This window comes from Triticum dicoccoides, chromosome 5A (genome assembly GCF_002162155.2).
Source record: "Triticum dicoccoides isolate Atlit2015 ecotype Zavitan chromosome 5A, WEW_v2.0, whole genome shotgun sequence".
Classification (NCBI taxonomy): Eukaryota; Viridiplantae; Streptophyta; class Magnoliopsida; order Poales; family Poaceae; genus Triticum; species Triticum dicoccoides.
The window spans coordinates 382,895,151-382,918,005 of NC_041388.1; the positions used below are offsets into that span (position 1 = coordinate 382,895,151).

The window sequence follows — 22,855 nt, forward strand, 5'->3', positions numbered from 1 at the left end:
ATGTAGGGGAGCATGAACCATTATTGTTGACATTACCCTTGAGGTAAAAGGTTGTGGGGCAAAACTATAAGCCCCTATCTTTCTCTGTGTCTGATTAAAACTCCGTAACCACAAGTATTGCGTGAATGTTAGCAATTATGGAGGACTAAATGATAGTTGAGTATGTGGACTTGCTTTTTAGCTCTGACATAGACTCTTTCTGATGTTATGATAAATTGCAATTGCTTCAATGACTGAGATTATAGTTTGTCGGAGCCCAATAAGGTTTATGATTTATACTTTTGCATTGTGAATAGATCATCAATTGAATATAAGTAATCATATGACAAAATCTATATATGTTGCTGTTATGAGAATAATCATGATGCCTTCATGTACGTATTTTATTTTATTTTATCGATGCCTCTACCTCTAAACATGAGAACATATTTATTGTTATCGGCTTTTCGCTTGAGGACAAACAAGGTCTAAGCTTGGGGCAGTTGATACGTCCATTTTGCATCATGCTTTTATATCGATATTTATTGCATTATGAGCTGTTATTTCACTTTATGTCGCAATACTTATGGCTATTCTCTCTTATTTTACAAGGTTTACATAAGGAGGGAGAATGCCGGCAGTTGGAATTCTGGGCTGGAAAAGGAGCAAATATTAGAGACCTATTCTGCGCAACTCCAAAAGTCTTGAAACTCCACGGAACATCTTAAAATAAATAAAGAAAAATCCTCGCCAAAGATGAAGGCCAGGGGGCCCACACCCTGCTCATGAGGGCGCCCCCCTAGGGTGCCCCCCCTATCTCGTGGGCCCCCTGGTGGCTCTCCGATGTCCATCTTCTCCTATATGAGGTCTTTCGATGAGAAAAAAATAGGAAGGAACTTTTCGGGATGAGAATCCGCCGCCACGAGGCGGAACCTTGGCGGATCCAATCTAGAGCTCCGGCGGAGCTGTTCTGCCGGGGATACTTCCCTCCAGGAGGGGGAAATCATCACCATCGTCATCACCAACGCTCCTCTCATCGGGAGAGGGCAATCTCCATCAACATCTTCACCAGCACCATCTCATCTCCAAACCCTAGTTCATCTCTTGTATCCAATTCTTGTCTCAAAGTCCGAGATTGGTGCTAGTAGGTTGCTAGTAGTGTTGATTACTCCTTGTAGTTGATGCTAGTTGGTTTATTTGATGGAAGATCATATGTTCAGATCCTATATGCATATTATTACCCCTCTGATTATGAACATGAATATGCTTTGTGAGTAATTACGTTCGTTCCTGAGGACAAGGGAGAAGTCTTGCTATGAGTAGTCATGTGAATTTGGTATTCGTTTGATATTTTGATAAGACGTATGTTGTCTAGCCTCTAGTGGTGTTATGTGAACGTCGACTACATAACACTTCACCATTATTTGGGCCTAGAGGAAGGCATTGGGAAGTAATAAGTAGATGATGGGTTGCTAGAGTGACAGAAGCTTAAACCCTAGTTTATGCGTTGCTTCGTAAGGGGCTGATTTGGATTCATATGTTTCATGCTATGGTTAGGTTTACCTTAATACTTTTCTTGTAGTTGCGGATGCTTGCAATAGAGGTTAATCATAAGTGGGATGCTTGTTCAAGTAAGAACAGCACCCAAGCACCGGTCCACCCACATATCAAATTATCAAAGTATCGAACGCGAATCATATGAACGTGATGAAAACTAGCTTGACGATATTTCCATGTGTCCTCGGGAGCGCTTTTCCTATTATAAGAGTTTGTTCCGGCTTGTCCTTTGCTACAAAAGGATTGGGCCACCTTGCTGCACTTTATTTACTTTTGTTACTTGTTGCTCGTTACAATCTATCTTATCACAAAACTATCTGTTACCACTTATTTCAGTACTTGCAAAGAATACCTTGCTGAAAACCGCTTATCATTTCCTTCTGCTCCTCGTTGGGTTCGACACTCTTACTTATAGAAAGAACTACGATAGATCCCCTATACTTGTGGGTCATCAAACTTTCTTTGGCCATGTTATTTGGAGAAGACATAATTGCTTAGTTAGTATGCTTGAAGTATTATCATTTTTATGTCAATATGAACTTTTGTCTTGAATCTTTCGGATCTGAATATTCATAGCACAATTAAGAAGAATTACATTAAAATTATGCCAAGTAGCACTCCACATCAAAAATTCTGTTTTTATCATTTACCTACTCGAGGACGAGCAGGAATTAAGCTTGGGGATGCTTGATACGTCTCCAACGTATCTATAATTTTTGATTGCTCCATGCTATATTATCTACTGTTTTAGACATTATTGGGCTTTATTTTCCACTTTTATACTATTTTTGGGACTAACCTATTAACCGGAGGCCCAGCCCAGAATTGTTGTTTTTTGTGTGTTTTAGGGTTTCGAAGAAAAGGAATGTCAAACGGAGTCCAAACGGAATAAAACCTTCGGAAACATGATTTTCTCATCAGATAAGATCCAAGAGACTTGGACCCTCCGTCAAGGAAACCACGAGGTGGTCACGAGGGTAGGGGGCGCCCTCCCTAGGGCGTGCCCCCTGCCTCATGGGCCCCTCGAAGCTCCACCGACGTACTTCTTCCTCCTATATATATCCACGTACCCCAAACGATCGGGGACGGAGCCAAAAACCTAATTCCACCGCCGCAACTTTTTGTATCCACGAGATCCCATATTGGGGCCTGTTCCGGAGCTCCGCCGGAGGGGGCATCGATCACGGAGGGCTTCTACATCATCATCCAAGCCCCTCCGATGAAGTGTGAGTAGTTTACTTTAGACCTACGGGTCCATAGCTAGTAGCTAGATGGCTTCTTCTCTCTTTTTGGATCTCAATACAATGTTCTCCCCCTCTCTTGTGGAGATCTATTCGATGTAATCTTCTTTTTGCGGTGTGTTTGTTGAGACCGATGAATTGTGGGTTTATGATCAAGTCTATCTATGAATAATATTTGAATCTTCTCTGAATTCTTTTATGTATGATTGGTTATCTTTGCAAGTCTCTTCGAATTATCAGTTTGGTTTGGCCTACTAGATTGGTTGTTCTTGCCATGAGAGAAGTGCTTAGCTTTGGGTTCAATCTTGCGGTGTCCTTTCCCAGTGACAGAAGGGGCAACAAGGCACGTATTGTATTGTTGCCATCGAGGATAACAAGATGGGGTTTTTATCATATTGCATGAAATTGTCCCTCTACATCATGTCATCTTGCTTAAGGCGTTACTCTGTTTTTAACTTAATACTCTAGATGCATGCTGGATAGCGGTCGATGAGTGGAGTAATAGTAGTAGATGCAGAATCGTTTCGGTCTACTTGTCTCGGACGTGATGCCTATATACATGATCATACCTAGATATTCTCATAACTATGCTCAATTCTATCAATTTCTCAACAGTAATTTGTTCACCCACCGTAGAATACTTATGCTCTTGAGAGAAGCCACTAGTGAAACCTATGGCCCCCGGGTCTCTTTCTCATCATATCAATCTCCGTCACTTTATTATTGCTTTGCTTTTACTTTATTTACTTTGCATCTTTATACCAAAAATACCAAAAATATTATTTATCATCTCTATCAGATCTCACTTTCGTAAGTGACCGTGAAGGGATTGACAACCCCTAAGCGCGTTGGTTGCATTGAGCTATTGTTTTTGTGTAGGTACGAGGGACTCGAGTGTAGCCTCCTACTGGATTGATACCTTGGTTCTCAAAAACTGAGGGAAATACTTATGCTACTTTGCTGCATCATCCCTTCCTCTTTGGGGAAATCCAACGCAGTGCTCAAGAGGTAGCACATCTCAATGCCAAAGAAATCATATGTTGCATCTCAAAAAATATTTGCATGATCACACTGAGTGAGCACATGAAATAATGTTTCATCCTCCTGTCCACACATCAGACGGAATGATGTTTCCATAACATGTCTCCGCCGGAGCTCCCATTAGACAACATGTTCTTAAGCACACGCCACCACAAGACCCAAATTTTTGGCTGCACTCCGAGCTTCCACAACACCTTCCAGATGTCCTCTCCTCCTGACGAGTTGTTCAGTACAGACCCTGCTTGGCACCTTCTTTCCATCACCTATCGGTAGGCAGACCGGACTGAAAATATCCCTGATGTTTCCTGCTCCCATGCCCAGAAATCTCCCATGGCAGCCCGAGGCCTAGGCAAACTCATTATTGCTTCAGCATCCGATAGGATAAATAGTTGTTACACCAGATCCTTGTTCCATTTCCCAGTTGAAAGAACATGCGGTGCCCCCATGTTTGGTTTTGGTAATTGATGACAATCTCTATGGACTAATGGTTGCCTTGAGTTATATTTTAAGGTTTTGTCCATAGGCTTTTCTTGAAGTACATGTGTTGGTTTCAAGGAGAGTTTGTGTCGACCAAGGTGCTATTCAAGGAATTACCTAAAGATTGGTCTTGTGAGAGGTTGATCAAGACTAAGTCAAAGAGTGAATCAAGTTGATCAACTCACAAAGCATAGAAGATGTACCGAGAGGGATCAAGTGATCCCATGGTATGGTAAGCATTATCAATTACGCTTTGTGTACTAACCCATGGTCTTCGTGAGAGTTCTTTGTGGGTTTAGGTTGCGGTGTGCAAGTTCAAGTGGAGCATCATGAAGAGATCAAATGCTTGAAGCTTGCCGTCCATTGTGGTAACAATGGATTTGTGAAGATGTGTGGAAGAGTGGCTCACCCATAGTGGAGTATGGGGGAGCAATCAACTAGTCTTCATCGAGCCAACGCAATCAAGAAAGGTGGTCCAACTTGAGGGAGTCAAGATTGTCATCATCTAGCTCAAGTGGACCATGTGCAAGGCAAAGATTTGCCCTTGATAGGTTTTCTATTTTTTCGGTCTCATGGTGGTAGTTGGGAGACCGGGTTATAGGATCGATTGCCGTACTATCAAGGGGGGATCTCGATGAGTAGCTTGATCGTATCATTCGTAGAGAGATCAAACCATTGCATCCTTGCATCATCTTTCTCGGTTCTTGTTTGTTTCTCTTTGTGAGTTTTGGAGCTTATGGTCATCTTGATGACAAGCTCGAGTTCATCGAAAACATAGTTCACTTACATCTTCTATGATGTTTTCGATGTTGGAGGTTATGCCCATTCTTCTCTGTTGGAGGTTTCACTATTTTGATGCTACTCGTCGTCTTGTATCCAACAAGCTTGAGTTTGCTCAATTTAGAGCTCATTTGCAGAAGTTATGACAGTTCTGGTTTTATTGGATCCGTCTGTTGTCTTTAGCTGCGTTTTGAAGGCATCCAAGTGCTAAAGCCTCTATGGCGTGCGGTAGTACTACTTAAGGGAGCGGTAGTGCCGCAGGGGCCAGCGGTAGTACCGCTCCTGGTGAGCGGTAGTACCGCTACCTCTAGCCCAGAACGCTGACGCGCACGGAAGTAGGCGCAAAAGTAATTTTTTACTTTCGCGCCCTACGCGGTAGTAGCGCTCCTGGTGAGCGGTAGTACCGCTGCCTCGTGTCCTGGCGCTGTTGCGTGCGGTAGTAGGCGCGGATGTAATTTGTTACATCCGCCCTTATGCGGTAGTACCGCTCCCTGTGAGCAGTAGTACCGTGCCGACTTTTTCTCGTAGCTAGCACCAGCGGTTGTAGGCGCGGCAGTTTTTCTTTTCATCCGTGGTCGTGTGGTAGTACCGCAAGGGCATGCGGTAGTACCGTTCCTACAGTAATACCGCCCTGTTACCCCTTTGCAGTGTTGTTTCATTGGGCTTCTGTTGCCCTAGCGGTAGTACCGCTCGTAGGAGCGGTACTACCGCTCTGTGCGGATTGTCAGCATAACGGTTGGATTTTTTCCCTCCTATAAAAGGGGGTCTTCTTCCCCAATGAACTTTATCCCTTGAGCTTGCATTCTTCCCTCATTGTTGACCTTCTTCGAGCTTGCTAACTCTCAATCCCTCCATGGATTCTTGCTAGTTTTTGAGGGAAAAGAGAGAGGAGATCTAGATCCACTTTTCCACCAATCACTTTCTCCTCTATGTGAGGGGAACCCCTTGGAACTAGATCTTGGAGTTCTTGGTGTACTCCTTCTTGTTCTTCCTCTCATTTTCTTCCCTAGCATTAGTTGCTTTGGTGGGATTTGGAAGAGAAGGACTTGGGCACTCCGTGTGCCCTTGCCATTGCATTTGGTGCATCGATTTGAGTTCTCCACGTGATACGTGGAAGTTACAAGTTGAGAAGCTTATTACTCTTGGGTGCTTGGTACCCTTGAGCTTGTTCCTCTTGGGTGCTTGGGCGCCCTAGACGGTTGGTGGTGTTCGGAGCTCAATCATTGTGGTGTAAAGCTCCGGGCAAGCGTCGGGATCTCCAATTAGGTTGTGGAGATCGCCCCGAGCAATTTGACGGTTTCGGTGACCGCTCCCAAGGGTTGCCAAAGTGTACGGGTTCAGTGACCACCCACAAGGGTTGTCATTTGTACGGGTTCGGTGACCGCCCTCAAGGGTCCCTTAGTGGAATCACGGCATCTTGCATTGTGCGAGGGTGTGAGGAGATTATGGTGGTCCTAGTGGCTTCTTGGGGAGCATTGTGCCTCCACACCGCTCCAAACGGAGATTAGCATCCGCAAGGGTGTGAACTTCGGGATACATCGTTGTCTCCGCGTGCCTCGGTTATCTCTTACCCGAACCCTTTACTTATGCACCTTACTTTGTGATAATCATATTGTTCTTAGTCATATATCTTGCTATCTCATAGTTGCTTATCTTGTTTAGCATAAGTTGTTGGTGCACATAGGTGAGCCTAATTATTTTAGGTTGTGTGCTTGACAAATTAACCGCTAGGTTTATTCCGCATTTGTTCAAGCCTAAACCGTAATTATTTTAAAACGCCTATTCACCCCCCCCCCCCTCTAGGCGATATTCACGATCTTTCACAAGTTCCTTCATCCAGCAAATCATACACCAATTGAACTGGTGCATCACTTAAGCGACACACTGGCTTCATAGATGTTGTTCCTGATATCCACCGATCATGCCAAATCTCTATAGTACGCCCATCTCCAATCCTTCTGATGAAATATGCCGTCAGCACCTCTCTCCCCTGTATGATAGCTTTCCATGTTCGTGAGGCGTTATTCCAGCAGTCCGCAGCAAGGAAGTCACAGTTAGGGTAGTACCTACCCTTCAACTCCTGAGCACAAAGGCTCTCCGGGTTATCCAGTAGTTGCCATGCTTGTTTCGCTAGCATGCAATCATTAAAAAGCTCAAGGTCCCGAAACCCCATGCCACCTCTGAATTTTGACACCAACAATTTCTCTCAAAATTGCCAATGTATACCTCTTTTATCCAAAGATTCAGCCCACCAGTATTTTGAAATAATTGTCGTTATTTTCTTGCATAACCCCTTAGTGAGTTTAAAACAACTCATAGAGTAGGTCAGTAAGGCCTGAATAATGGACTTCAAAAGTACCTCTTCTGCTGCACGTGCCATCATTTTCTCACAGCATCCTTGCACCCTCGAACGTGACTGCTCCACTATGTGTATAAAAAGTTGCTCTGTAATCTTGCCCGCAGCCGTCGGAAGGCCAAGATATTTTCCAGAGAAGGCTTCTCTAAAGATCTGCAACACATTTCTTGCCCGCAGCCGTTGGACTGAAGAATACTGAGCTCTTTTGCTTATTCATGTCCTGACCCATAGCTATAGGCCTCCAATATTTCATTATTAAGCCGAGAAGCACTTCTTCCATCAGATTTTATGAAGATAAGGCAATCATCCGCAAAAAGCAGATGCGAGATCCATGGTGCCCTCGCTCCTACACGAATTCCTCGATCAACCCAACCTGCATCGTAATTCTTTAACAAGCACAAAAGTCCTTCACCACAAAGCAGGAATAAATATGGGGAGATAGGATCTCCTTAAAGGATTCCGCAGGACCGTCGAAATGACAGTAATAACTCGCCATTCACCTTCACCTAAAAACTAACAGAGGATACACATTGCATGATCAACGAGACCCACTCCTCTGCAAAGCCCAGTCTCTGCATGATCCCCTGCAAATAGGCCCATTCCACGCAATTGCATGCTTTCATCATATCCACCTTCACAGCACACCACCATGTCTTTCCTTTCTTCCGCTTCATTGAGTGAATGCATTCGTATGATGTGATTACGTTGTCCATGATCAATCTGACCGGCACAAACGCGCTTTGCTCCTCCAAAATGATCTCGTCCAGAATCTCCCTCAGTCTATTAGCTAGGACCTTAGAGCAAATCTTGTATAACACATTGCAAAGCGAGATAGGCCTATACTATGTAATATTTCTTGGATTTTTAATTTTTGAAATCAACACAATGATGCAAATGTACTCGGCAACACATGTTAAGCAAGAGTAATTTGTGGGGCTGTATACAAGGTCATCTTGAAGTTGTTCTGCTGATGGCGCACGGTGATATCCGGCGAGAAGTAAAAGGCTTCGATCTCGAGAATGCTAGAACAAGTTCAAGAAAGTTGTTCGATTTTACTTCAAGAAAAGCAAGCAGCGAGAATGCCAGAATGCTAGAAAAAGTTCAGGAGCAAACAAGTAAAAACAGTACATGTTGCATATTTATGTATACTTTGCATGTGGAGTACATATTTTGCGTTCCATATATTAGTATGTAACAGCTCCTGGAAAATAGCATCAGGTGGCACCTTACAAGACGAACAGCTCCTGGAAAACCAATATGCAGGCTAATAATTTCCTTTTTATCGAAACCACAAGCATCTGAACCGGTTGCTCCTCACAGCTACCATTAATTTCCAATGGGGCAATGCACATCGAGCTATGTGTTCCAAAAGAGAGAAACTGTAAACACACAGAGAGCTAAATGAATGCCTAAATTACAGTTATCAGTAATTACACGCTCACCACGTGTGTCATTCCATGCTTATCTGTCTCCTCCGGATAGAGCTCCCATTACGAGACAAAGAAGCTGCTCCATTATGCCCCCTCTCAGAATGCATGTATGCAAATGACAGTGGTTCCGTGTCCTGAACTGAAAGTTCCCTGCCTGGTGTTCCTTCTCCTTCTGGTGGGCTTCCTGTATCCATGTCTGTGAGGTGCTCAATAATGTGATTAGTTATGTTTAGTGGGCTCTCCATTGCACCACCAACATTTTCTATTGCGGGCTCGTCTTTAACTGGAGTATTAGATGGATTATCGCCCTCATGGAAGAGCTTAGAGAGAACGGCAGGCCATCTGGGCCATGAACTCTGACTGCCGTCACTGCTGAATTCATGTCGGTTGTTATAAATGGTTATGACAGCGTGCATGATTAATGCCAGCACTGAAGATGTTCCAGTGATGATGAACAACCCCTGAAAACTGTGCAATGTAAGGCTGCTTGAAGTTTGGGAGTCATCTTTGTCAAGGCATGACGTAGCGCCATACAATTCTTTCTGCATATTAACCATTCTGTCATCTGATGCGAATTTCAGTATTCCCCTCGAAATATCAGGTGTGAGTGGAGAGCCTCGAGGGAATGCCTGCAGAGTTAGCACACAATGAGGATCAGAACAGGCTTCACTGGTGGTATACATGCCAGGCATAATACCGAAAAAGGGTTTCCCCCCGCTTTATAAATAAAGCAACTTCCACCAATCACACGGTAACTGCTGGGGCGCACAGCACATCAAGCCCAAAAGAGAAAGAAGAACAAAATGCCAACAACGGCAACTCGGCAAAGCTAAGATGATCCGCCTCCGCTGCGCCCTCCGGATTCGTCCCACCACACACCAAGGCTCCGAATCGCCGCGTAACCAAGCAGCACCTCCAAGAAGGGGTGCGACGTTAAATTGCCAGGCATAATGCTGAGCCAGTTATTAAATTATCAATTTCCACCAGCCCAAAATAAAGCAAGGCAGTTATATTGGTCATTCACGCAAGCCCTTGGTAAGGTGATTGATCATAATGCTCGCTCTCAGAATGGCTAATGATCTAACTGAAATTAAACTCGATATACTTGATACAGCTTAGTGTAATACAAACAGAAAGTTAAAGCAAACAAAATGAAGACCTTATTAAGTAGATTTATCATGTCATTCAACACTTCAAGAAGCAAGCAAGCATTATATTTCCCAATTGAAAACAAATAATATGGCACCACTTTCCACAGAACATGATCAAGCATTTTTAGGTTCTTGACAATGAAAATATCTAATCTTAAGTTCGTCCTTCATTAGCTTGTTCACATGCGACAAATCAGGAATTTTAAAGTACAATTCAAAGATTGGCTAAAACTATAATTTTAACCAACAGTTCACTCTAATAACGTTTCTTCTGGAGATAGTCTGATGGCCTATAAATATATACAAATTTGAGCTACTAGCATGATCCTACAGCAAAATAGCAGCAGAAATTGATTCAGCATCTAGGATTCAGAAAGCGGAAAATGTGCTACTATACAAAAACAGGAAACTGGTACTCACATAACCAAATCCATCGAGCTTGTAGGTTGGTCCAACCATAGTGTAGTTGTGGCAATACTGTTTAAGGAACACCTTAAGGTATGGTATCTCATCAATAATGACTGCAACTCTTCCAGATGTTAAGGCTTCATTGTATTGCTCAGGAGAGTCGAAGGCAATCATCTTTGATTCATCAATTTTCAACCTTTTCAAAAGAACAGGCAAGAAAGAATCATTGAGGTAGCCGACATAGCTCCCGTTCCTGATAACTTCTTCTAAATCGGTGACTGTTGGCTGAAGTTGTTCCACTGTGAGAATTGAGCTTAAACTTGCAGTATAACTCTGCTGCAATATCAGCACCACGAAAAGCCAAACAACTACTGCAATTCTTGATAAGTTGTTCAGTATCCTCTCCCTATGAGCAAACATGAGTGTTGAGAAGGAGAAGTAGAAGACCGATCCAATTTGACTGCCTGGGGGCCCTCTGAAATCTTTATTTGTTCTATGCTCAATACACCAGACTACAAAACCTGTGAAGACAAAGAAGGCCCCAGTTCCTAACCATAGGTCAGCTGTCAAAGGATCTAGGAATGTCCATGCAGTCTTCTGCCTCTGGTCCCAGACTGGAACCAGCATGCGCACCCCTGACTCTGTGTAAGGAAGAGTAAAATCCACATATAGAGAACGGTTGGCCAAGATTGTTATATCACCTACCACCACATCATATTCCTGCCAGCAACACATATAAAGTGAGTTGAGAAACTTCCGATGGCTTTAAAAGTCTACAATTCCCCTTTTAACCTTACAGGCTTTAGAAGAGTACAACATATGCAAAGTACTTATAACTGTTAATTAAAATAAGAACTGGGAGACAACCCTCAACTGGGCGTATTCATATTGATACACCATTAAAATAATGCAGATAAGACAAAATGCAAGCAATTAATCAAAATCATCTAGAAGAAGAGTCTGACTAAATCTCGAAAATTTTCATGAATGGTAAATTGTATAAAAAATGTAATACAATCAGGAAAAAGAAAGGAACTGTACAATTTGTCAAGTAGACTGTTTTTTTCCTTGTTTGTGCACGGGTTAAAGAAGCAACAATAAAGAAAACCTTCATGAACGAGTGCAGATATATGATTTTACACGTCTCTATACTAATGACCAATGGTCAATTAGATCATTACACTCTACTCTTTGTATACCTTATATTTGAGAAAAAAACAATGAAATCATATTGTGGATAGGCCATTTTGATAATCTCACGAATTTATTTCATTTTTGCCAGTTTTAGCTCCAAATATACCTCTGGGGTAGGAGAGATCATAAAAAGGAGAAAAATGGAACAAAAAGAAGTCCATGCATACCTTACGATAAACACTGTAGACAAGATCGTCATAAGTTCCTTTACTATTTCCTTTCTCGTCTGCAAACGGCTTATAGTGACGGGGTACATCGTAGGATAATGCATTAATTACTGCCTCAAACACATCTATGCAGAACCCTTTGGGTTTACCATTTTCAAATTTTACAAATTCGTCAAACCCAGGTTTGACAGGTATGCCTATTTGGAGAGTTTTATTCATTGGCAATAGCCAACCTCTAGGCACATTTTCATTATCTCCTGGCCATACAATGGTGCCAAGATCGGCCTTCACATTTAGACTGCCAGAGATGCCAGATCCTGGAGTCCAATAACCGACTACTATTCTCTCCTGACCAATAATGTTGATTATCGTGTAATTGACTGATACTAACTGCATGTCTGCAATATTGAAGTTCCCGCTCATACCCATGAACTTGATGTCCAAGAGTGAGCCTCGCAATTTTTCAGCAGCCTTTGAAGTATCTATTCTGTCAAAGTCAGTGGACCCATTGTTTGTTACAGATGGCCCAAAGTCTGAATTCACATATCCGGCCTTCTCTGCTGCTAATGCTAATGCCCATATGGTATCATAAGCATAGATACCATACACTGCGGGAATACTTACTGAAATTCCAGGATTTTCCAACTGGTATTTCTTGCGCCATCTCTGACTAAGTTTATGAAGTTCCACTGTATCTTGAACATAAGGTTTCACCCCAAGAACTCCTCGCATCACATCAAGTGCTGGCGAACCAACCACATCAAAGATATCTGTCAAGCCATATGCAGTAATCCAGACAAAGCCCCGGTCCATCATCCCTTCATCTTTAGCAAGCTTGAAAAAGTTACGGGCTAAAGTATGAGACATACGCACAACAAATACACTTGTCCAATTGCCTTTTAAGCTGGAGATAGCACTCTTTATATCATCCTCTGTGGCTGAAGGATGGATCTTGCACCTGTATGAAACATGAGTGTCGACTTGTCTGAGAGCGTCAACAAGATCAGGAATGAACCTGGTATTGGAATCGTCATCCTCAAATACAGGGATGACTTCCCTCCAACTGTGTTTCTGAACAAGTGCGGCAATAGCCTCCGCTTGAGAGGAGTCGTTCCATGCCGTCCGGATGAAGTATGGAGTTTGTCCAGATGGCGTCGGGCAATTTGCAGAGAATGAAATGATTGGAACCGATGATTTTTCCCCAAGCTCCGCAAGAAATTTAGCCTAAGCTGACGTCTGCGGCCCAACGATGGCTTGCACGCGGACATTTTTCAGTAGATCAATACCTGCAATGATACTACTTTAAAACATACAGTATATTTTACAGCAAATTAAGGGTCACTATCAAACACATGCAAGGAAAACATGCATAGGTACAGCACATAGCAGTACCTAAGCTTTTCGGTGGCTCTATTCACTGGCATATGATTAAATTGGTGTAAAATGTGAAGTATAAAAGGTTCGGTATACACGAGGTCAGTTTTATACTTTTATACCATAACAGAAAGCACAATAAATAAAAACATATTTTCCCTCGAATAATAAACAGACTTAAATAACAACTTTTGAGAGTACCTCTAGCTTTTCAACTCACATACTCCTACTTCAGTTCCAAATCGAGGGCTTCCGAAATTACTTGGCTCGACGAGCTGGGGGCGGAGAAGCAGGGTGTACCTTCTATCTATACCTCGGAGGGCGGCGCGACGGTGTTGAAACAAGCCGAGGGCGCGCTTGGGAGGGCGGCGCCGGCCGCCGGCGACATGGGAAGCGAAAAAAGGTAGAACAGGGCAGGGCAACCGCGCCACCCCCGCTTTTTTTTAGGGGTCATGGGGCAAACTAGGCTGATCTTATTAGCTGCTCAAGGCCGATGATCGGCCCACCCAAAAAATTAAGGCCCATATATTGTCAGAAGATCATTCGGCCCATGTGCCCGTCATCCTATCCTAGCGAGTACTGCTCGTATGTCTCAAAAAAAAAAAAGCGAGTACTGCTCGTGGAGCAGTGGAACGGGGACTCGGGGAGGCTGTGCAGCGGGCACGTACCTGCGGAGGCAGCCTCGACGGCGCCGAGTCCGGTGTCCCGGAGGTGGAGCTTCAGCCTGGTGCGGTAGCCGGCGTATCTAGCGTCGGCGTAGAAGTCCTCGAGAGCCAGCTCGATGCATGTCCAGCTGATGTTCCCCACCCATGTCGACCTGTCCAAGATCACACCCACGTCCACCACCTGCCGCCGCCGCCGAGGAGGAGCCACACCACCCCCCTGCGCTGTGACACTGGAAGCTCCGACGAGGAGCACGAGAGCGAGGAGGACTGCCGTGGCCGTGGCCACCCGGAGAAGCGTCACAGCTCCCATAACCGGCCGTGACAAAGGATTGTGGTTGTGGTAGTACTTTAGCCTTTTTGGTACGTACGTGAATCCATGAGTTTGTGGTGGTACGCCAGCCAGTTCATTTCATTGACCAGCCAAACATCTCTCTCTCTCTCTCTCTCTCTCCCTCTCCAAGCTCACACTCAGCTGATTGTGTAATGGTACGACTACCAGAATTACTTGGCGCCAGGCATGGAATTCTCCCGATCTGTATACATGTCGATCGCAACTTAGCTGATCAGTACACGTGGCGCGGTCAAGCTAACCAAACGTGCACGCGTGGCCGCTTCTGCTACGTACGGTTAACTGAAACAATCCATGGCATCTCCGGCCTTCCAGAGTGCAGCGACGTGCGATCGAGCCGCGTGTGGACGGTGCGGGGCCAAAGTCGTTGACCACACTGGTGGTCTAGGTCGGTCTCCCTCCAGATTTTGCCGTGGCTGGCCGTTGAAAGTCAGCTTTCTACGGTGGGCGTGCGCACTGTTCCTGCAACTGGAGTTTTCCGCAGCAGCGATCTGCTAGTGAGAACTCGAGATCTTTGTAAAACTAACGTGCTAAATGAAAGTCAAGCCAAAACAAGCTCGTTCGAGAATCTTTCTGGAAGAAACAAGCTAGCTCGGCTCGAGAACGACGGCTAATTAATGTCTACCGTACCTGTAGGAAATTTCAGAGCAGGGATGTGTGGAGGGAAATGAAGCATATGTCTCCTCTAGCTATCGCGTGGGTACGTACAAGTAAGTGCCTCATTTGGACCAACAGTCAGTCAATCAGTCTGCCTCTGTCACATGCGCACATGAACTTATCCTAAGAGCATCTCCAGCCGTTGACCTCCCAAAAACGCTAAAAATTGCCCCTGGGGCGCACCGGCGCAAAACGCGCGTTGGGGGCGTGATGCCATCCAGTCACGACGCCCACGGAATATTTTTGAACGGCGCAAGCACGGCGAGTTCATGCATATTTCGGCGACTTCAAACCAAATTCGACCAAACACGGCACAAACACACCCGCTTATACATATTTAAAGTATTTTACAAAAAAATACTACTAGGCCCGCCGCCGTCTCGCTTGCCTCGCCGCTCCTCGCCGGCCGCCGCCCTTGCAGTTCTACATGCCGAGGAGGCTGTAGAACCGCATGTAGTCGCCGCCGCCGTCGTCGTCGTCGTCGCCGCCTCCGTCGTGGCTGCCGTCCCTGCTGCAACCCTCCCCCGGTTGGCGTGGCGGGTTGGACGGTCCGGCGGCGTCCTCGCCGTCGTCGCTGTCGAGGATCACGACGCCGTGCTCGTCCTCGCGCCCACGCTTGCGGGCGGCGATCTCCTCCAGGCCCCGGGTCTGCCGGGTCATCTCCGTCCGGAGGTAGTCGTCGCGCGCCCACCGTAGGGCGTCCACATCGGAGAAGCCGCGTCGGGCTATCACCTCGTACTCTGGGGGGAGACTGGGCTCCGGCTTGGGCGCGACGAGGACGAGGCGCCCGGAAGCGGGGGTGGAGTCGGCGATGCGGATACCGGAGCTGCGGGTGCGCCGGCTGACAGGCGTGTCCTGTGGCTCCTGGGGCTCCGGCTTGACGGGGCGGAGGCAGGGAGAGCCGGTCGACCGACCGGACGAGGAGGAGGACGCCCCGGGGTCCATGCGCCTCGGCGTCCACGAGCTCCCACGGCGGCGAGAGAAGAACGGCGGGGAGGGGTACTCCAGCCTCGGCGTGTTGCCGCCCTCGATGTACTCGAGGTCGGCCTCCAGCGTGCGGCCGGGCATGCCCCACCATCGGCGCCGCCCCTCGGTTGAGCCTGCCGGAGGGCACGACGCCGTTGGTGGCCTCGAGCTGCTCGGCGTGACGGCGGCGGAAGTAGTGCTCCCAGAGTAGGCTGTTGGGGAATCAGCTTTGGCATTGATTCGCCGCGGGAAACGAGGCGATGAGGACGACGAAGCGGCGAGAAGCGAGACGAGTCGCTGGCAAGGAGGGCCCGCGGCTCTTTCGCGCCAAAAACAATTCGCCCGGCGCCGCCAGCGCACTGAGTTCGGGTTGGGTCCGTCGGCGTCAATTTCAGCCCGAGCCGGCGAAAATTGGGCCCTTGGGGGCGCGACTGGGCCGATTTTTTAGCACCGGCGGCCGAAAAATCGCCTGGAGGGCCTTGTTGGGGACGCGGCTGGAGATGCTCCAAGCTACCACCCCCGCATATTCACCTTGATGACACAGCAGGTCACCCACTGCCTCCTCCCCTAGCTCCGTCCGCTCCGTTTCCTCTCAATATCATCACCATTGTCGGAAGACGCCTCTAGGTAAAGCATGTACCACTACGCCATCATCTTTCCAAACGGGAGTGAGCTCCTTGTCGCCGGCCCAAAGGAAGCGGCGGCGAGGCTTGTCAATTTCCCTGAAGACTATGGCGTCTTCGTCTCGTATGACGAACGAGCGATGGCGCGTATCCTATGCCGCCGATCTGCAGACACATACGCTCACGTTCCGCGACAGTGAGCTGATTCTCCTATGAGACGCGCTCTGCCTCGTGTTGATCGACGGGCGCGGGGTTACGGTTGACGCGCGATTCCTTCGCGTGGGGGAACGCATCGACATCGACGACATCATCTCTCTGCCGTGCCATTTTGCGAAGATACGGGATCGACTACCGGCGACGTGGCCGTCCCCAGCGAGCGCGGCGTACGGCCCGGACCGTGGCGCGGTACACGGGAGGCATGCGGACCCTCAGGTATGCGCTTCGACTCGTGTCGAGGGTGTCCAGAACCCCACCCACCGCCCGTCAATGGCGGATGGGCGACACGTGGGAGCAGATCGCCATGAGGGACCCCACCCCGACCCTAGGGCGGAATCATATGGAGCGGGGGAGGCAGGGGGCGCATCATTTTCCCCACCTACTGCCACTACCGCACGAGACGCGCATCTCGCCTTCCTCTTCGGGCATCTGTGGGAGCGAGCTAGGGTTTCCCCCACCCCCATCTACTCCCCACACGAATCCTTCGGCTGGTGGTGCGGCAAGGCCGGCGGCGACGACCGCTCCTTCGCCCAGGTCGCTGCGGCGGAGCGACCCGGTGGCGTGCGGCGGGACTCGATGGGAGAGCATGGTGGGGGAGATCTGGAGGGTGGAGGGACAACATGGAGCGGGGCGGATTTGGCGGAGGGCGCAAGGCTCCACTGCCAAATCAGACTCGCCATATGGTGTGGCAGCGGCCAGATCCACCGCCGCCGCCGGCTGGTGGTTCGAGATCTGGAGGTGGTGAGGTCGGAGACAGATGGGAAGCTGCCGCGCGGGCCATGAGCGGGGCGACCAAGGAGACGACGACGGGCGCCAAGGAGCCTCCTCCACACCCTCCACCTCCACCTCCACCGACTGGACAAGCTGCGACCAAGGGCACCAACGAGATCTGCATCAACTGCTCCCTCTCAGGTCATTTCGCTCCTCGCTGCCCTACTATCCGTTGTAAGAAATGCAACAAGCTAGGTCATATGGCTCAACTATGTCAAACTCTGAGGCCCTGGGAATGTGTTCCTCTCATGTGCGGATTCCAGTCGCCTGGCCAGGGTTTTTTTCTATATTCCTGACATGTGTGCCGCTAAGAAGAGCGTAGAAAAAACGAACAATGTTGTGATCACTATAGTGGAGGGAGTTGCATCTGTTAAAGAGATTGAACATGAATTTAATGCCATCTTTGCTAAAAAGCCTGGTAAGAAGAAGTGGCGATGTACATCCCGTTCCATTGGTCCTGCTAAATTTGTGATGCGTTTTCCTAATGCTAGTGAAGTTGAGAGAGCATGTTGTTATGGGAAACGTATGCCTTTGATGGAGGGGGCTGTTGTGGTTTGTATTACACCTTGGACTGCATCTATAGGGGCCAAGGGAATTATGGGAAAAGCTTGGGTGAGGGTTTGTAATATCCCTATCAAAAAAGGTGCACTGAACATGCTGCTTATGCTGGGGCTCTGGTAGGGATAACACTAGAAGTAGATGAAACTACTATACATAAACCTGAGTATGTCAGAATTTTACTCGGATGCAGAGAGGTGGAGAGAATTCCCCCCTCGGCTGAAGGGATGCTTGGGGAGCAATATTATGACTTCTTTTATGAAGTTGAGAAAGTTGTGGCATTGGGGGCTGACAAAAACCAGTCCTCCATAGCGGTTGATAGCAGTGCATCTCCTTTCTTCCCCAAGAAAGCAAGGATGGAAACATATCCTGCTTATTCTACTGGGCAAGGGGAAACGAGTGCTTCCATGGTTGGTACCTACTCATCCCAGAATTATGATAAAGGGGGGCAGAGGTTGGCTGTTGTTGCTGAGAGTGAAGAAGAAGAGGAAAGTGACGAGGGCAACCATACAGAACTGCTTATCAAAACCATGGCTAGAGAGCATGATACTAAAAAAAATGACATATTGTGATCCTCACAGTGGTGATGTTTCTAAGGAGAAAGTCCATGATGGGCTGGAAATGGAAGTGATAACAGGATCTCCCATCCATGATGTTGATGTGCATAAAGGTGCTTGGGGAATTTTGACTCCTGTTCCCCCCTCACCTCTATATCTGCATTATGATGATACTACTTATGGGAGTATTTCTCCTCTTTTGACAGATTATGTTGCATGGCCATCCCTGCCTCACATTGTTCCACTTGAGGAAGGATCTATGGAAGGGGAGAGAATTGTAGTACTTATACAGTTGAGTCTCCATCTGGGTCCCCAACTCAAGATAGCGTGATATATGAGGAATATGCTCCACGTAGACAGATGCAGAAGCTGGAAAAAGTGGAGGACGTGGCCACCAACAGAATGAGGAAGAGAGATTCAGAAGGTATGAGAACACCCAACTCAAAAAATCAGTTTTCTGCTCTGTCTGATTTTGCCATTATATTGCGTGCTTCATTAATGGGAGTGCAAATCCCAGATGATTATTTTGCTGCTATAGATATTCTACGTGAACTCGAACTCTCTAGAAATCTTTTGCATGATAAAAATATTAAGGTGAATCCCCCTAAGATGACCATTGGTGATGGGTTAGGAAATGAGGTACCCCTGTCTTTAACCTGGGACGATGATAGTAAGGATAGTGAAGATCCTTTTATCCTTGTTCAGTCTAGACAAAAGAAAAAGAAGTATCGTCGCAAAAAATCAGTGGTGGTTATATCACCTAATAAATCTGTCGGGCCTATGACAAGAAGTCAAATGAGAAAAGGAGAGGGTAGGGCTGCTATGGACCCTGGCAGACCTACCAGAGTTAGGGATAAACCCGAACGATATAAATGAAAGGCATTTTTTGGAATTGCAGGGGGCAGGTAAGAAGGGCATGTCTACCTGCCTCACGGATATGATTAATGCCAATGAGATTGATTTTATTGGTCTTCAAGAAACTATGAAAGAGACATATAAGCTATCCTTTTTTAGGAAGCTTGACCCGAACCAAAAATTCATTGGGAGTGGATTCCTTCTAGGGGAAAATCTGGAGAAATTCTTTGTGGGCTTAGTAAAGATAATTTTGATATCCTTACAACTAAACATGGTAAGTACATCCTGCAGTTAGATCTGTTTGATAAAGTCAAGAATTGTAGGTGGTCTTTGCTGATTGTTTATGGTGCTGCTCATGATGAACATAAACCTGAGTTCATCGCGGAGTTGTCTTCTATGTGCCATAATACTAACATGCCTTATCTGGTGGGGGAGATTTTAATATCATTAGACACAGTGGGGAGAAGAATAAAAAAACAGCCATTTCACACTTCTCTGATGTGTTTAATTCTGTCATACACCTTCTTGGGTTGAGAGAAATTCACATGACAGGTGGTTGTTATACCTGGTCTAATAAACAAGAAAACCCAACTTTGGAAAAATTGGATAGGGTCCTGATGTCCCCTGATTGGGAGGATTTATACCCCCTTGCATCAGTAAATAAGTTAGTCAAAGAGAATTCTGACAATAACCCCTTACTGTTGGATGGTGGGGGAGCCTCATCTAGAGCACCAGGTAACAGGTGCTTCAGATTTGATAACACTTGGCTTAAGAATCCAGATTTCCTTCCCCTGGTATCTGAGATCTGGTCAAGGCCAGTTTATACTATCAATCCCATCGACTCTTTGAACATTAAGTTGAAGAGGTTTAAAAAGTTCTTCAAAGGGTGGTGGTCCAATTTGTTTGGTCATAACAAAATTAGAAAGAGGATTATTAAGCTTGAACTTCAGGAATTGGAAAAACTGGAGGAGGGGGTTGGACTTTGTGGGGAAGCCTACACCAGGAAGCTTGCTATCCTGGTAGAACTTAATGAGATGTATGTAGAAGAGGAGCTGCATTGGCACCAATTTTCTAATGAGAGGTGGCTTTTGCAAGGGGACAATAACACTGATTTCTTCCACAAGGTAGCTAACGGGCGTCGTAGAAAAAATTCCATGATTTCCCTCGAATGTGGATCTGTGACCATAGAAGGTACCAAGAACTTATTAGCCCATGCCACGGAATATTACAGAAACCTTTTTGGACCGGCCCCTAGCAATCTTTGTCAAATAGATGCAACATTATGGTCTCGGGAGGAAAATATCTCTCCTGAAGATAATGATGACTTGACTCGTCCTTTCTCTCTTGAGGAGATCAAAAAGGCTTTGTTTGATATGAAATCTAACCGAGCCCCTGGACCGGATGACATCCCTGTTGAGTTCTATCAACATTGCTGGGAAATTGTCTCTCCGGATCTGATGCGCTTGTTTGAGTGGTTCTATGAGGGCAAGTTAGATGTGCAGAGGCTGAACTATGGCATTATAACTCTACTGCCTAAATCATCAGACGCCAATAGAATTCAGCAATATAGGCCCATTTCTTTGTTACGTTGTCCCTACAAATTACTCACCAAAGCCATGGATATTAGGGCTAACAAATGGGCGCACAAGTTGTTCAGTATACAACAAAATGCTTTCATTAAAGGGCGGCATATAGTTAACGGCATACTATCCTTGCATGAGGTGATGCACTATACTCATATTAAAAAGCAAGTGGGAGTAATACTTAAGCTTGATTTCGAGAAGGTTTATGACAACGTTAATTGGGAGTTTTTACTCGATTGTCATGTGAAACGTGGGTTTAATTCTAAGTGGTGTGGGTGGGTTTCTCAAATTCTTATGAATGGCACGGTCAGCGTCAAGATTAATGATGAGGTTGGGCCTTATATACAAAGTGCCAAGGGGGTGAGGCAGGGCGATCCTCATTCCCCTTTCCTTTTTAATATGGCGGCTGAGTGCCTAACTAAGATGATGTTGACTGCACAAAAGAATGGTCTTATTAAAGGTTTGGCTGCTGATCTTATTGAGGATGGGGTGGGCATCCTACAATACGCTGATGACACGGTGCTTTGTTTTGAACATGATATCGACAAAGCCATCAATGTCAAGCTCTTGCTCTATCTTTTTGAACTCATGTCTGGTTTAAAAATCAATTTTGAGAAGAGTGAGGTTTTTGGTATCGGAGGAGATAACGATATAGATTTAGTTTACGCTGATATGTTTGGTTGCCAAGTGGGTACCCTACCTATGAAATACCTTGGAGTCCCAGTAACATACTCCACTCTCAGGAATGCGGATCTAGATTTCCTGGATGGAAAAATGATTAAAAAGCTTGACGCCTGGGTGGCCTATGCGGCCTCCTCCGGGGCCAGACTCACTTTATTGGGTTCTAGTCTTGATGGGATTCCATCCTATCTCATGTCGATGTTACTTTTCAATAAAACCTTTATTGAAAAGATGGACAAACATCATAAACGATTCTTTTGGAGGAGGAAGAATAAGAAACACGGGTATCATATGGTTAGATGGACAAGAATCTGTCGATCTAAGAAAATAGGGGGGTTGGGTATTAAGGATCTTCATAAACAGAATGTTGCTCTACTTGTTAAATGGTGGTGGAAACTTGAAACCAGCGATGGGTTGTGGCAACGTATAGTCAGAGCTAGATACTTTAAGAACAAGACTGTAGCAAATATACGAGGTCGTTTCTCCGACTCCCCTTGTTGGAAAGCTATTATGAAAGTCAAGGACTCATATATGGCTGGTAGGAAAATCACCATCGAAAGTGGTAACCTAACTAGGATCTGGCATGATCCTTGGGTAGAGAACATTATATTGAAAGATCGGTTCCCTGATCTGTTCAGCACTTGCCATGATCAGGAGAGTACTCTGGCATCCTGGGTAGCGAGTAACTATGAGCTAAATTTCAGACGCAAATTATCAGGTGTGTTGGGCGAACACTGGGCTTGGATGGTTCCTCAGATAATATCTCCTGGGCATTTAGTAGTAAAGGGAAGTTTACGACTAAATCGATGTATGAATGGCTGGAAAGAAACCTGGCTGGCCCCAATTATAAGTGGGTTTAGAAAGCCCCCGTTCCATTGAAGATTAAAATTTTCTTATGGCAGTTATTTCAGAATGTTGTGCTTACGCGAGACAATATGCGCAATAGGAAGTGGCCTGGAAATCCTATGTGTTCCTTTTGTACAGATATAGAAACTGCGAATCACTTGTTCTTTACTTGCCCTCTTGCTCGTACAGTTTGGGGTGTACTGGGTATGACTGTTGGGGTCTCTTGTTGTCCCCGATCGCTTTGGCAAAGTTTTGCCTGGTTCTATAGGTTCTTTCCAGGAGGAAATCAATTCTATATGATGATTATTGCGGCAATATGTTGGGGTATCTGGTGTCTCCGCAACAAAGTTACCTTTGATAAATATGTAGCTCG

At 46.1% G+C, this 22,855-nt stretch overlaps 1 pseudogene; it reads right to left on the reverse strand.

The window, feature by feature from the left end:
• Nucleotides 1-8,567: 8,567 nt before the first annotated feature.
• Nucleotides 8,568-14,145, reverse strand: LOC119301648 (annotated as a pseudogene).
• Nucleotides 14,146-22,855: the final 8,710 nt, after the last annotated feature.